Here is a 16375-nt window from a genome sequence, read left to right as displayed (position 1 = left end):
TTTTGAACAAGAAACAGCCTTATTTTAATGTAGAAATCAATTCTATGTAAAATTTTGCACAGGATAGATCCCAATCTAGGAAAGTTGATGTAAGTCCAGCATCTGTCTTATCAAGATTTTTCAAAATACACATCATATTTTTAAAATAATTTATTTGCATTCTTCATTCAGACAGTAGCATGATGAAATAAGTAAGTAGCAATGAGTGAACCACTCTGTGCATAAACATTTTTTTCCTTCTACTTGTTCAATAATATATGCAAGCAGTCCCTGAGTTACAAACGTCCAATTTACAAACAACTCATAATTAAGAACTGGGGGTGAGACAACAGGGAGTGAGAGAAATCTACCACTCAAAAGGGAAATTCACTCCTGGAAGAGTTGTCATGGGGAAAAGATGTCTCAACTGAAGCTTTATTACCAATCCTTGTTTCCACAACAAGGATACATGGATGAAAATTTAGATATAACTTTAACAAATAAGGAGAAACAATGACTAAATACTGAAATATCAATACAGGAAATAAAAGAGGTGGTGAAAAGACTTAAAAAGGCCAAAGCACCAGGATTAGACATTTTTACAGCTGAATTTTTGTAAAGAAACAATGGAAATATTAGAACCAGAAATGTAAAGCTTATTTAATAGCATACTAGGGGAAGGGAAAGCCCCTAATACATAGAGGAAAGCAGAAATTATATGTTACTGAAACCACAGGGGGAAAAAACCTTATCAGACACAGACTCTTACAGACCAATTAACTTAATAAATCAAGATTACAAAATATTAGCAGAAAGATTAGGAAAACATGCTACCTAAACTTATAAAGGAGGACCAATATGGTTTTGTCAAAGGTAGGTATATTGGGAACTCAATTAGAAACATAATAAATGTTCTGGGACATAGATGAAAAAAAAAAGAAATTGACACTCCTGAAATTATATGTATTGTAACCTTTAAAGCTCTGAATAGTTCAGGCCCAACCTATCTGACCGCATCTCCTGATATAAGCCTACCCTGCAATCAGCTGGAGAGGCCCTACTCTTGGCCCCACCCCTGTCGCAGGTGCAATTGGTGGGATCAAGAGAGAGGGCCTTCTTGGCAGTGGCTCCTTGTCTCTGGAACTCCCTCCAGAAGGACATTACAATGGCTCCCTCCCTGTTGTCCTTTTAAAAACAAATAAACACATTTCTTTGGAGAGAGGCATTTGGGGAAGACAGTGGTTAATGGGGTATGATGACAATGGATTTGATAAAGGTAATAGTTTGTAACTATAGCAATGAGATTGAGGCAGTTTTTAATATAGTGGGTAATAATGCTGGTTGAACCTGTATTGTTTTAGCAAAAATTCTATGTACTTATTATATGTCACATATTATTATTTAAAGTTGTTTTATATATTGAATGGCATTGAATTGTTGCTGACTATTAGCTGCTCTGAGTCCCTCAATGAGGGGGAGAAGGTCGGATATAAATCAAAGTAAACAAAATAAATAAATAAAATCATATTGAGAGTGTGCAGGTTGCTTTGAGTCACCACACACACCTTCCATTTCACCAGTGATTGCTGGCAAAACGGAACAAAACAGAAGCAGTTTTGATGAGATCCTAACTGGACTTATACTCTTAATGTCTACCAAAGTTTATCAATGGAGCCTGATTTTTGTCAAAATGTATTCACACAGTTTTCAGGTTTTTCCAACACTCATTGTGGTATTCTTTTGTAACCACTAAATTACCAATTAATAAATTTGTTTAATGAAATCTATATAAAAATATAGAATGAGTCATAGAATTTATTTCGTGTTATGGACCTACTCTACATGACTTGCTTATAAAATGAATAATTTAACCCAAACCCCCCCCCACACCATTTTTTTCTGATTATGGCCCTGTCTTTATCTGAGGTGTTCTAACTAATATATTTGATTTTTAATTGCTCCTGCCAGGGCATCCTGAGGATTCATCTACATGGGTGATGAACTTCCTGAACTGCTGCCTTCTTGGTGCACCAATGCTATTTAAACAGTTGCCTGTAACTAATTATTTGTGACTAATTATTCTTATTCAAACGAAAGTTACTTTTCATTTTTATTGAACAGTAAACTTTTTTAGATGATTGATTCCTCAGGAAACACTTTTTTAAAGTTACCACATTGTTGTATGACTGCGACTTCGACTTCAGAGCTGTATTTGTAACCCTGACCCAGAATTAAAGAATTAAGGGTAGAGATGATCTTATGTGTTCAAATTAAGGACACAGCTTTGTGATTAATAGACAGGAGGGCTGCATTTATGGATGCCTTGCAGGTCATGTAAAATTGTTAGGACTAGTGCCAGTTGGCTGTGAGCCGAAGGACAGAACCAGATCTGTCCCTGCTCTGTAAGGGTTGAAGGATGTCTTTCTGAGCCAACACCTTTGCATTATGACCCAACTCCCAAGTGGTCTCTTTATCATCCCTGAGTGCCCATCCTATTCCACTTGTGACCAGTCTTAATTTGTATAACAGCATCCCTTCTCCATTACTAAGCTTCCCTGTCATCACAGTTAATAATTGATGTAAAACTGGGGTGGTATGGTGGGGATTGAGAGTGGGAGAAAATTCCTTTTGGCTAAAATATGACCAATTCAACTTATACGTCAATTTATAAATGGAGGATCAGAACCTATCAGATGGCAAATATGGCTGAAAGTTGTCCAGGGATGGCTCAAACAATCACTCATGACCCAAACCATGACTATCATGTTCTAGAACTCTCCCAAACACCAACAACCACAGATGGTCCTGTGCCTGAACAGAATGATATGAACATACTTTTCATGATGTACAGAAACTTTTAAAAACAATTTCCTTTCTAAAACAATAAAGAATTTGCTACTTAAATAGCACCCCTGCTGTGCCTCCTGTGGTCCCAATAGGGTAGTGAAACAATAACACAGGCCTGCAATGACAAAAGATTTTTTTCAACATTGTAGCTGTTTTCAATGTATTTTGGAGTTCTGGATTCGAAAAACTCAATAAAAATGTACCACATGAAGTTCTTTCACAAATTTGTTATTTTTATCAATTTGGTTGGTAACCAATTATGATTACGTGCAGATGCTGATGTTCCAGTGTGCTTTCTTTTAGTGCTTTTGTGTTTTTCTATCATCAAATAAAGTGTTTTGCAAATCTGTTAGAAGACTCTAATCCATTTCTTGTTGCTTGTTTTTTACACCCCAAAGAAATCTTACATAGTCACATATTGCAAAATTCAAAAATATCAAAACAATTTGTGTGTGTGTTGGGGGGGGGGGGGGGGGACTACTCATGATGGAGCAAATCTGAGGTCATTTTTGAATTTAGAACATCAATTTTCTATAAAACCAGTGTGCATTGTTAAAGACTACTTTATGACTCTCAGTTTTGCTAGACAGTGAAATTTCTGGTAGTAAAAAGATGGAGAAAAAAATGGAACGGTAAAAATACAATATATTATCTCCCAGGGCAGCTTGTTCTACCCAAGTAAACCCTTTGGCGTCATTGTCTATGTCTCAACCTCATTAAAGCTTTAGTTGATTAATTAAATTATTTAATACATTAAATGGGCTTCTTTTGTGTGAAGGAGCAATGCTCTTGTCCCTGGTGCATGCAATGCTGTGTATCTTCTCAGGAAGCTCCAATTTGCCACACTTTATTTATTTATCGTGTCAGGAGCAACCAGACATTTGTATTACATTTTTAACAAAACAAACAAACAAACAGACAAAACACAAAGTTTGCAAGCTTGGTAGTTGATTAAATGTCCTTTGACCAGTATCTGGCCACTTGGAGTGCCTCTCGTGTTGCTGCAAGAAGATCCTCCATTGTGCATGTGGCAGGGCTCAGGTTGCATTGCAGCAGGTGGTCTGTAGTTTGCTCTTCTCCACATTCGCATGTCGTGGATTCCACTTTGTAGCCCCATTTCTTAAGATTAGCTCTGCATCTCGTAGTGCCAGAATGCAGTCTGTTCAGTGCCTTCCAAGTTGCCCAGTTTTCTGTGTGCCCAGCGGGGAGTCTCTCATTTGGTATCAGCCATTGATTGAGGTTCTGGTTTGAGCCTGCCACTTTTGGAGTCTCGCTTGCCGGAGTGTTCCAGCGAGTGTCTCTGTAGATCTTAGAAAACTATTTCTTGATTTAAGTCGTTGGCATGCTGGCTGATACCCAAAGAAGGGATGAGCTGGATATGTCACTGCCTTGGTCCTTTCACTATTGGCTGCTACTTCCCGGCGGATGTCAGGTGGTGCAATACCGGCTAGACAGTGTAATTTCTCCAGTGGTGTAGGGCTCAGACAACCCGTGATAATGTGGCATGTCTCATTAAGAGCCACATCCACTGTTTTAGTGTGGTGAGATGTGTTCCACACTGGGCATGCATACTCAGCAGCAGAGTAGCATAGCACAAGAGCAGATGTCTTCACTGTGTCTGGTTGTGATCCCCAGGTTGTGCCAGTCAGCTTTCATATGATATTGTTTCTAGCACCCACCTTTTGCTTGATATTCAGGCAGTGATTGAATCACACTGATTGTGCACAGCTTCTCCACAATCAGTATCGTTTCCTTAACAGTGCGAAAGACGCAGCCAAGCTGAATAAAGACAATTGGTTCCTCTTAATGTCACCTGCTCAGCTAAATAGTAGTCATCCCTTCCTGTAAAGGTTACAACTTTGAAGTAGTCATCTTCAGGCAGTGAGTTGAAATTGTTCTGATTCCTTTTGCTAGGTCATTTTTTTAGACATCATAGCAACACATAGTTCAGAGTTGAATATACATGCATGTAAACACACACTCTGTGCATGCTCTCATGGGACAACAGCTCTAATGACTGTTGGGCTGTTGGTCCATTTCAGGCCACAATTCATAGTGATGACATAGTTTGGATCAAGGATATCTGAAGTATCATGTCCTCCCATCTGACTTTTTCTTTATCCCAGTCTCATTGGTATACTCTAGGAGGTCTTTAGAAGAGGTTTCATGGCAGCCTGGTAAGCTTTCTCTTATTCTTAGGGCCTTGGGGGTGTTTGGGGAGGGGGTGGTTGCCCTCTTCACTTTCCCGGGCTCATGGAGCCCGAAGGAGTGAATTGGGCTGTGGGGACAAACTGTTGGGTCTGCAGACGCCATCCCAGTAGTCTGTACCTACAGGGGCCATACCTCATTAGAACTGGATCTTTTAGGAAGCCTGGATCTAATATGGTATTGAAATTATGTGTGACAAGGCAAGGTTTGCTTTCTCATGAATTAATCCTCTTTTACTTGAGGTGCCATTTGGACACCTTAAGTAATAATCCCACAGGGCCCAGAGGTATGGGCCCTGTCTGGAAAGGTCCCCGGATAGCCAAATGTAGAGAAGATTAAGGTCATTCCAAGGCATTTTTTCACTGGAGGTAAAACAGCAAATGGCATTCCTTTCCCACTCAAATATGAGATGGAAAATTTCACAACCGCTTAATAATAATAGTAACCATGATAATGTAAATAGTGTTCCCTTGCTGTTTCTTCACAGCCCAAATCTACTCACTGGTAGGACCATTTCTATGAAAGATCTTCAAAAAGCAGGAGTTCTCAGGAATTTTGCAACATTTTGAAGTAAAGGAATGTAAATTAATTTAACACATCTTGCACCATTTTGCAATGGATATAAACCTCTTCAAGATGAACTGTGCATTCTGCCTATTCCATCAGAACAGATGCACTTTGCCTGTTTTGCTATATTCCAAAAAAGGAATGTCTCCAAGCTATGCCCAGTCCATACCACAAATCTGAAGTATGATCTTGATTTAGCTCAGTTCTATTCCAGAAAGCCCATAGGGAGTTGATGTGTGCTTTGGTTCCTCCATCCTGCCCCCTTTACACATCTAGGAACACAAAGCTAGATGCTGAATCTGTAATAAAGCATTATCAGACAGAATCATGAAAAGCTGCAGATCAGGAACATTTCTAACTGAGAGGAAGCTGGACTCCACAATGAAATCAATTGCTTTGCTGAAATGTCATGCCTGAGATTTGGGGAGAGCGAGGGACTCATATACTCTTCCTTCACTATCTCTTCCCATTGCACTTTATTTTATTTCATGACTGAATGAAAGAGGTATGTAAAATAAAATGGCACAAGATAGGTAAAATATTGGAAGCCGCTCAAGCGGCAAAAGGCAAGGCTGATTCTCCACTGGGACCAGGAAGCCATGGAGCGGAACTCTATTTTACTTTAACTAGGAGGAGGGAATCGTGTGCAACTATTCAGGACCGATAGCTGAACTTCCTTCTTGTCACCAGATAAGTAATAAGTATATTCCAGGTGTAACACTTCACCCTATTTGCCTCTAAGTTACAGAAATATCCTGTCCTAAAGAGAGATTTCACTGTTGGCCATTTTAAGGATGTCAAAGTTTTTATATAAGTAGTAGGGATAAGGACAGACAAAGAATTACAATATGTAAGAAAAGAAAGGGAGCATTACTCCAACTGAACTCCCTGATGCAGTACAACACTTTCAGAGTTTATCCTCTTCACAGAGTTCACTAAAGTTTGAGGTGTTCACAGCATTGTGGTGCCAGATTGGACCACAAAGGATGGCACTGTTGCCTTTGGCTTTTCATAACACAGTCAGCCTTTCATATCCATGGATTCTGCATCCAGGGATTCAATCAACCAAGGCTGAAAATTTTTATTGGGAAAATTTCCAAAAAATCAAATCTTCATTTTGCCATATATTGAGCATTACACTGTTGTGTAGACATACTCTGCTATAAACTGCAATTTCACAGATCTTCAGTCTCTCCCTGGCACTACTTTGAGTCGTTCAGCTTTTTACTTAAGGAACACCATGTTACTAAGTCTGGGACTTGATCTTCCATAGATTCTAGTATCCTCAGATGGAAATAATGTTGGAACCAAACCCCTGAGGATGCCAATGGCCCATTGTACAATTTATTTATTTATTTAATTTACTCAAACATTTATATTCCGCCCTTCTCACCCTGCAGGGAACACAGGGCCGAGCATAACATATATATTAGGCTTGTTTGAGCCAAAAAAAAAAAAAAAAAGGTTCAATACTCGTTTCGGATGTAGGGGGTGCTGGCGATTCGATTTTTAAATGATTTCTGAAATTTTCTTGATAAAAGATCAGAAATCCGAATTGCTTCATTAATGGAAGGTGTCTCCAGAACCATTAAGTAACTTTGGCAAAACCAGAAAGCCTAAACAAACAGTTTTAAAATCTCGCGGTTTCTTCTAATGATAGTACCATGATAAATGATGGAGTTAATGTATTATGATAGTACCCAGACAGTGCTGATTAAAAGATCAAACTACATCCTGGATCTCTTCCTCATTACATCTAGCATGTTTCCAGCTTTTAAAGTGATTAGATCCCCAGTTTCCCTTCCCTGGCTGCGTATGGCATTGCAGAGGGACGAGGTGGGCGTGGCTAAGCACAGCTCTTCTTGAAGGCCACTGGGGGCATGGCCTTCAAGGAGAGCTGTGCTTAGCCATGCCCACTTCATCCCTCTGCATCGCAGCTCGCCACCAAGGAAGGGAAACTTCCATGACCCGGTCTGCAACCAGACTGCAATGGATCCAGATAGTCAGTTTCATCCAAGAACCCCTGGAGCTGCAAAGCAACCACACATTCTAGGACTTTGCCCAAAAAGAGGAGATTGGAAACTGGCTGAAAGTTGTTCAAATCAGTGGGATCCAGTGATGGCTTTTTCAACAGGGGTTTTAACACAGCTTCTTTTAAGCTGGCTGGAATTTTGCCTTCCCGAAGGGAGATATTAACCACCACCTTTACCCACTCTGCCAATACCCCCCCCCCCCCCCCCCCGGCTTCCTTTATCAGCCAGGATGGCAGGGGTCTAGGATGCATGTAGTTGCCCTTGCCTGTCCAAGAATCTTGTCAACATCCTCGGGTTGCACAAATTAATGAAATGAATTCATTAAGACCGGACAAGCAGGTCATCTCTCTACATTTTCAGAAACTGCAGTAACTGTGGCATTCGGCATCATGGCCAGTTCTTAAAATCAGAAAAATGAGACACCACAGAAAAGTAGACACCTGAAGTTTGCACTGCATCTGGAACTGCTGTATCCATAACCATGAAAGATGTTGGTGTAAGAAGAGGCCCCTGGATATTGCTGTCTGCTGAGGTCCTCAAACTCAATATCTTATGCTTCAGAACTCAGGTGTATTCATGTAAAGTTTTAGTAAATATCACACTATCCGCTTAAAAAAGTCTTTGAGATTGTCAATAAGTACATGGACATTGCTGTAAATTCCTTTACTAAACAGTCCTAACTTCGCCCCTTAGGAGTCGTGGGATAAGAGTCCTTTTACAGATCAAAAACTGGTTGAAAAAGAGAAGACAGAATAAATAGTCAAGCTTGTTTGCAATGAAATTGTTAAAAGTAAAGCCTTATGGGATCTGTACTGAGATAGACACTTTTGAAACTGTTCATAAATTTTCTTAAACTGGGGTTGAGTTGCAAGTTAGCCAAGGTTGCTATTAACACAAAGTTTTTTAGGATGGTGATAACATACCTCCAACATGATCCTTACAAACTAAAAAAGGGAAGGGCAGTAAGGGGGCAAATGAGATTCAATGTAAGCAGGTCTAAGGTATTACTTGGAAGTGCAAAATTTCCCGATTCGCATATGGCAGTGAATTACTAAGAAAGGAATCTTGGGATTATGGAAGACAGATTAATAAAGATGTCGAGCCATTGTTATGACAGCTATGAAAAATAAAAGGAAAATTCCTTGCTGGGCATAATTTAAAAAGTGCTCTGAAATAAAATTGCCAATATGACCCACATCTGGAATAATGCCAATGTGGTCCATATCTGAAACACCACCATATTGCTGACCCCAACTAAAGGCTGGGGGCTGTGTGAGATTAACCTTTGTTTTGATCTGTCGAGGCTTTAATTATGTTCATATGGAAAGGTGGTCTGGATGCTTGTGCATTTTTATGCTTCTCATGAGGAAATGCTTTAGGTTTGCTCAGTAGGTTAACTGTTGGTACTGAAGACCTTTGCAGCTATTAAGAGGATATAACATCACTCTGGACCAGAGCCCGATAGCCAGACCAAACATAGTTACAGTTGTTTCTGCTATTATTTGAAGACATTACTAACATTCCTTTCCATAAGAAACAATTCCTTTCATAGAAAGATAGATAGATAGATAGATAGATAGATAGATAGACAGACAGACAGACAGACAGACAGACAAACAGTATGTGCAGGAGAAAGCACAAGTCCAGGACAAGGACAGAAAAAGCCTCTTGAGATTTATCCAAAAGCTTTTGATTTTAGAAACACACATATACTTCAAAAGAACTTTGCAAATCATCTCCATCCTCTCCAGGAAGCATCAAAAGCCCAAAATCCTAATTGTTTTTTTTAATTATATGCATTCTAACACAAAAAGTGAGATCTACATCCCAAGAATATCCATAATATGGTAGTCGTAATTATATCTGCTATAGATATCATTATCTGAGCAGAAAGTTATAGTATAGGGCAGTGATTCTGAAACTGTATTTCTCCAGAAGTTTTGGACTTCAGCTCCCAGAAATCCCAGTCAGCTTTCCAGCTGTTGGGAATTGTGGGAGTTGAAGTGGGAGTTGAAGTCCAAAACATCTTAAGGAGCACAGCTTGAGAAATAGGGGAAATGTAATCCTGCAAATGATTCAGTTCTCATCATATTCATCACTACCCATGGTAGCTGATGGGATATTGTGGACCACAGATTCTGCATCCCCAAAACACATCAGGCAGATAAGTATTGTAGTCACTGATTGACAGACACAAAGGAGCAGGAGTGACAGAAATAAATGGTTGGCCAAATAGACAGTTGGATGCTATTCTTGCAAGGCTGACAACTCCATTCCCTGAAAAATCAATGAAGTCAATTTCTAAGAGTTGGATCTCTGCTGGCAATGAAAATGAGGCAGTCGCAGCCACCCCATGTCCAGTGGTGAGATCTCCATTCATGGATTTTGATCAGGGTGAAAATGAGTGATCTCAGTAAAATTCTGCTGTGTTACAGGAAGGAGGTAAAGAGAAAGGGTGACTTCCCTAATACCTAATCAGTCTTCAACAGCTTCGTAATTGGCCTATCCCATGGATGATTAAGGATGAAAATAACTAATTTCCACTCATCCTACAGATTAATCAGATCACCTTTTCCATGCCCCCTCCTCTATTTGCTCGATTGCTGTAAGAAACAATCTTTCCTTTCATTCTGGCAAACAAAGTAGCAGGATGTAATAATTAGTTAATGAAAAAAGGAGCTTACTTTTTCACAGTAGCATAGACGACAAAATTTGAAGGGATCACAAGGGCCATCTAGTCCAACCAAGAAAAAAAAACTAAAGCACTCCTGGTAGACTGCCTCAACTACTTTCTAAAAGGAAGAAGAGTCTGTCACTTTTGGTCAGGACCATGGAGCCAGATAAGGATTAGGAGGAGGAGAGCTTCCTCCCAGCCACAGAATTTGAGCTCCAGGAAGAGGAACAGCCTGATGCTACTGAGGCTGAGCAGGATCAGACCTTTCCAGGAATCAGGCCTTTCCAGGCACCTGAGCTGGATCAGGAGGAGAAGGGAGAACAGGCTTTGGCTCGCCCTGCCCGACTCCAGCTCAGGGTCAATGCTACCCAGCTGTGACAGTCTAATCAACTGGCTGAAAAAAGAAAATACTTGTAGCTCCTGCAAAGTTTTATCAGGAGCTGTATAAAAGGCTGGTGTTTGGAACAGTTCTATGATGGAGGCAATGTTGTTTGGTGCCACAGCTGTGAATTCTTGATGCCTTTGTACTTTGAACTTTTGGACTACACTTGGGGATATTGGACTTGTGCTTTGAACCTTGGAAAACATTTGGACATTAGAACTGTGCTTTGAACCCTGGGCTTCGACTTGGATATCAGAACTGGACTTATGGTAAACTTATGTGTATTTTGACTTCTTGAAATGAACATTGTAATTTGGCTTGCTGGCTTCTGTTTACTGAATTTCTTACGGTGTTAAATCCTGGACTGCCTTTCACTACTCTTAGACAAAAGGCTACAGATTGCTGTCACTTTCCAAGGTGTTCAAGAAGTTCTTCCAAATATTTAGGTGGAATCTTTGAACCTACTGTTCCATGTCCTACCACATCATACAATTAACTAATCATTGTTAACTTACTATAATCTCTAGATGCTTTTCATGTGAAATATTGTCAAATCCGGTTTCATTCGCACTTCATTTTTGTGTCTGATTTTTTGTGCCTAAATATATTACCTAAGATTTATTCAAGCTGAAATTCATTTTGTAAATTTGTGTCCCTTTTGTCTATTCTGTTAAAGTAATGTGGATGTCTGTTTCTGAGGTTTTAGCTACAAATCTAATGGGAAGGACCTCTAATACTTCACCCAAGTCAAAGGTGTGAACTGAATGGAGCCAAGGGTGAATCCCCTTCCCAAGAACCAAAAGCAGGATGCACCTTATCACACACCAAACCAAAATAGTTTAATTTTTATCTGTGGATTTTTTTCAAAAAGGCAGCAGAAAGCAGTTGCCATTTTGTGAGAGGGTACAGAAAAATGAGGTATCTCCTGTACAGGTGTTCTCAGAATGGGAAGAAGTGAAAACATGATTTCCCAGATATTATTTTTAGATCAATTGCAGGAGAAAATGGAAGCCTTTGGAGACAGAACAAGATTCTGGAAGACCTTCTGAGAGTGAGGTAGGCATATTTTCACATTTTGTCATGTGTACTTATATGGCAAAAATTGCCTGAAAATAATGCACTTTTTTAAAAAAAGGTATGTATGAGGATTTCAGAATCCATAAATGGATCCATAAATGGATCCACAAAGTGCCCAAAGGGTACACATTGTGATGTTGGACAGCATTGAGTTCATAGTTGGACCCAATGTGACTCCAGTTGCCAATTATTTTCAAGCTGTAGAGGAATCACTGGTAGACACTCTTTGGGTTCAACTCATTAATTTCAAGTTAATAGAAAGTTACATTGTCTAGCTCAGTGTTGTCCATACATTTGGTCCATGGATCAATGCTGGTTCGCAAGCTTTGAGCTGCTGGTCCCTGGAGAGTTTCCAGGAACAACAGACACAGTTATAGCTGATGAACACAAATCTGGCACCAGTCCCTCACCCATTGGGGGGAAAACCACCAGTTCCCCATGCCATACAGTTTGAGAGGCACTGGATTATTTCTTCTTTTCCTACCTTTTATCAGTATTTACAAGTGCTATGTTTGTGTCTGAAAGAAAATAGTGTGGAATGTTGTTTAGAGGCCCAAAATTGTTAGCAGTAAGAATGTAAGCTGCACAGTTATCTGTAAGAATTAGGATTTATTGCTCTGTAGTTCCTTCCTTCCCCAAGGCCACAGGTCAATTGTTCTACCATTGCCAGGCACACAATAGAAACCCAAGGTTTACTATATATTCTTAGTCCAGGACATTCTAACTATCCTGACCTGGATTAAGGAATAGATCTGCTGCAAACATTACTTCTATCTTTTCCCTTCAGATATAAAACCACAAAAATAATTGTAAACTTGGAACATTTGAACAACAAGCATTTGCAGGTACAGGACACATTACAATGTATATGCGAAACAAAATCTCACAAATGGAGCACGGAAAACAGATGTTTTGACTGATGCAAGGCAAGTAAAAAGGTTTCATAGTGAAGTGGTTTGGAGTGTGATGTGTAGACTTTCTGATAATATTGACAATGTACCTCTGAGGCATGAGAAGCTGCCAGATTAGCCACAGCAGGATTGGAACAGATGAAAACTGGTTGCAAGGCCATCATAGAATGACTGAAAGCATATAGTGGTGCTTTTACAGTTGGTGTACCCATAACCCTAAGGACATTTAAAGAAAGTAGAGGAGGTCTGGGGCACCAAGGCAAATCCAGCAGGCAGGAGGGAAAAACCATGACCCGTGCCTTGCATCTCCCCCTTCCCATGGGGGAGACTGTTGCTGTCCAGCTTATCACTACGCTTTCCCCAGCTTACCTTATGAGAACATAGGAGGCCTCCCATGTTCTCAGGGCTCTGTCCTGATGCTTTCAGGACAGAGCCAGGATAGAGCCCAGCCAGAAGTAGCTGTATCATGTGATGCGCTCCGGTTGGGTCCATCCTGATTCCATCCAAGAAGCATCTTAGGCTGAAGCCCAGACCTCATGTAATGAGGTTCTTAGTGTCACCCCAATGGATTTCTCCCCTATCAGATCTGATCATAATATTGTAGTTAAAAAGCCAAAAAATATGACAAAATCAATGACTATAAAAAAGCAGAAACTAAAATAACCATGCAAGCTTGTAGCACCTGCAGGCAAAGCCATATGATTTGTAGGTAATAATGACAGTAATGACCAGAGCATATGCACATTACAAAGTTCAAAACAGTAAATTAGCATAGAATTTTAGCCTTGAAGGTCTATAGATTTGGGAAATGTAAGTTGTATTGATGAAAAATGTTTTTGTAGTTATATCTGACAACAAGGATATTTTTAAATAAAAAAATAATGCATTACTGCTGAAACAAAACTGCACAAAACATACATAAAGTCATTTGGGTGCCGCCCAATGTGGCCTCTACCCTCTGCACCCTAAGAGATGCTATAAGCACTATGGCTGTGCATAATTTCGATTCTCTGTCCTAAGACAGATTTAATTAATAAGATCTGTGCATACGACACAATATCTGACATATGGGCATTGCCCACACCCAAAATTTTAAAATCAAAATTTTTACCTGGTATTTTGTGTAACTCTCTGTGATGCAGTTTTAATTCACAGAGCATCCAAACACTACCAGGAGATAAAGTCAAACATTTTAGCATGCCTCTCAGCCAATCAGGACTGAAGGACGGAAGAGGAGTGATCAGGTTGAGCCACGGCCATTGCTCTTTAAATTCTCAAGCGCCACGCGACAGCCTCCAGAAGCCATTGGGCAGGGGAAGGGAATGGACAGAGGTTAGAACTGGGTTAATTCTTAGTGTTAGCTTTGCAGTAAGGCAGGAACTAGGAGAGAGAGAGAAGGAGTCAAGGATAGCTTAAAGACGAGGCTTTACTGCCGCTTGCTTCTTTTTAGCCTCCATTAGCGATCAGACTGAGAAAGGGAATCGACCTAGCTCAGCGCTTGGGTTTTACTTTTTAGTGTTAGCTTTGCAGGCAGGAAGGCAGGCACTAGGAAAGAAAAGTCAATGATATCTTAAAGCCGAAGCTTTACTGCTTCCTTTTTTTTTTGGGGGGGGGGGGGGGAGGGGTAGGTGCACATCTTTTGCAAAGCACAATTCTGTTTTGGTTCATTTTGAGGGTATCAATACCTTTTAGGGCTACTGTATGTGCCTATTTTGTGTGCATAGGTTGTTTGAGTTCCAGATTTACAGAGTCTTCTGTATACGTCTTATGGGTCCTGAAGTAGTTGTGGAATCTAAGTGCTTCAGAATATCATTTTGGGAGCCCCTTGTCATTTAGAAGTGCTTGTTTTTGCTATGGAGAGATCTGGGGAAATACCTTCTTTGTGTACCAATGAAAAATATTAGGGCTCCTGTTTCTTCTTGTGAGATAGCCAGAGTTTGGCCAATACATTATGACATTCTCTACGATAATTCAGAAAAAAAGGCAGAAAAAGGCAGGAAAAAAAGGCAGAAAAAAAGGATCATAGAATAAAATGTTTTGGAGATATATGCTCAGCTTCTTCCATTCCTTTCTGTGAAACTGCAGGGATTGCTCCAATGCATTCCTATGTCCAATGCATATGGAAATGAAAGCTTGGAGTGCCTGGAGTGAAGTTGGCCCATGAAAAGGAAAATGCACTAGTAAAAAGACATATATTTCATTGTGTGTTCAAATAAATGCTACAATACATCATCAAGGGACAGTAAAATGTTCCAGATCATGTTTTTCTTCTTTCATTTATTTGCATAATGTTTTTCACAGGTTGGAAAAGTCTTGGGTTCCCGGCACATGTAATCTGCTGTATCAGAGAAGAGAATGCAGAATGTTTGCCTAGCTTAACAGAACATTCCCCATTGGAATTGTTACCAAAGAATGAACATGTCAATAAGCATAATTTTATCTTCAGCTGCACTGGAATAGTGTTCAACATAAAAAGAGAGCTGGATGAAGAAAGGTACAACTGTTGTTATCATTTGGTTTTTACACTTTATTTAGAGCAGGCAAATTCTATAGTAGAATACCATTGTGTGTAGATTTTCTTCATAATACATATTTTGCTAGCATAATCTGAAGGAGACACAATTATATATTAGAATCATACAGTTGGAAGAGACCTCATGGGGCAATCCAGACCAACCCCCTGCCAAGAACCAGGATTGATCACAACCAAGAAATAGAAATCTAAGGAGAAGGAGGAGTGAGGCTTTTTTCATTTCTCACTATAAAAGTACATTTATGTTACAGTACAGTTTGTTACAACCTGGACCCTTACAGCTTTATCCACTAGAATACTGTGCTTTTTATTTATTTTGCTGAGAGCATCAGCACATTTTCCCAAACAACACACTGCTTTGGTACATGATGGACATTGTGAGGTAATTTTTAAATGCTATTTTGAAATGTGGGATGAGGTGCCTTGGGGTGCAGGGTGGGTGGCTCTCCAAGTTTCCGTTGAGTGGCAAATTTGCTTCCTAAATGCTAGCAATTGCTTGCCCTGCTTTAATGCATGGGAGCATCTTGTTTTGTTTTGTTTTCATTCACACATATGGCGAAGGATTTCTGATAATTCACCAATTTTTCCGTCGAGTTTCTTGTCAAGGGTGAGAAAAATACTAATGTTCTTTGTGATTTTATTATAAATGCTGCTACAAATTGTGTAACTAGCATAACTTATATAGTATCTCATCTGAGGACTTAATTGCACAAAAAGACTAATTGGCATTGCTCCTACCACACAACACCATATGCATCTCATTGTTGGTCTGCCTCCTCCAAGTGATAAACCTGCCCCATGCTATTGACGGGAAAGCCCATCAATACCTGCAGATTTCACCACATTCCTGTCACTTATCTGGTACAATGGAGCCATTCTGCTTCTGTGCTAACATATTGGCACTGAAGTGACATCAAGGGATTGGATTCTTCTCCTCTCCCATTCTCCTGCTTCCCCTTCACTATTGTTGAGACAGTAATTGTTTGATTTGATGTTTTATTTTAATAATTTGTCATTAAACATAGCTAAAATTGTGAAATAGCATAAAACTATTTTAAAATAATGAACACTCTCTTCCAACAACCTAAAAGCTGGCTTTATACATGGACTTCACCAGGTGGACAACACCGAAATCAGGTTGACTACATCCTTTGCAGCCAAAGG

The 16375-nt window shown here is 39.8% G+C and overlaps 1 long non-coding RNA gene across 1 annotated transcript in view; it reads left to right on the top strand.

The window, feature by feature from the left end:
• LOC137096616 (uncharacterized) overlaps positions 1-3175 on the top strand; it is a 48302-nt gene extending 45127 nt beyond the window's left edge. The window contains exon 3 of the long non-coding RNA XR_010909546.1: positions 1948-3175. This is a non-coding gene — a long non-coding RNA (uncharacterized lncRNA). The remainder of the gene's footprint in view (positions 1-1947) is intronic.
• The last annotated feature ends 13200 nt before the right edge of the window (positions 3176-16375 follow it).

The sequence above is a fragment of the Anolis sagrei genome, chromosome 3 (assembly GCF_037176765.1).
Source record: "Anolis sagrei isolate rAnoSag1 chromosome 3, rAnoSag1.mat, whole genome shotgun sequence".
NCBI lineage: Eukaryota > Metazoa > Chordata > Lepidosauria > Squamata > Dactyloidae > Anolis > Anolis sagrei.
This window is presented reverse-complemented; position numbering and strand designations above follow the sequence as displayed.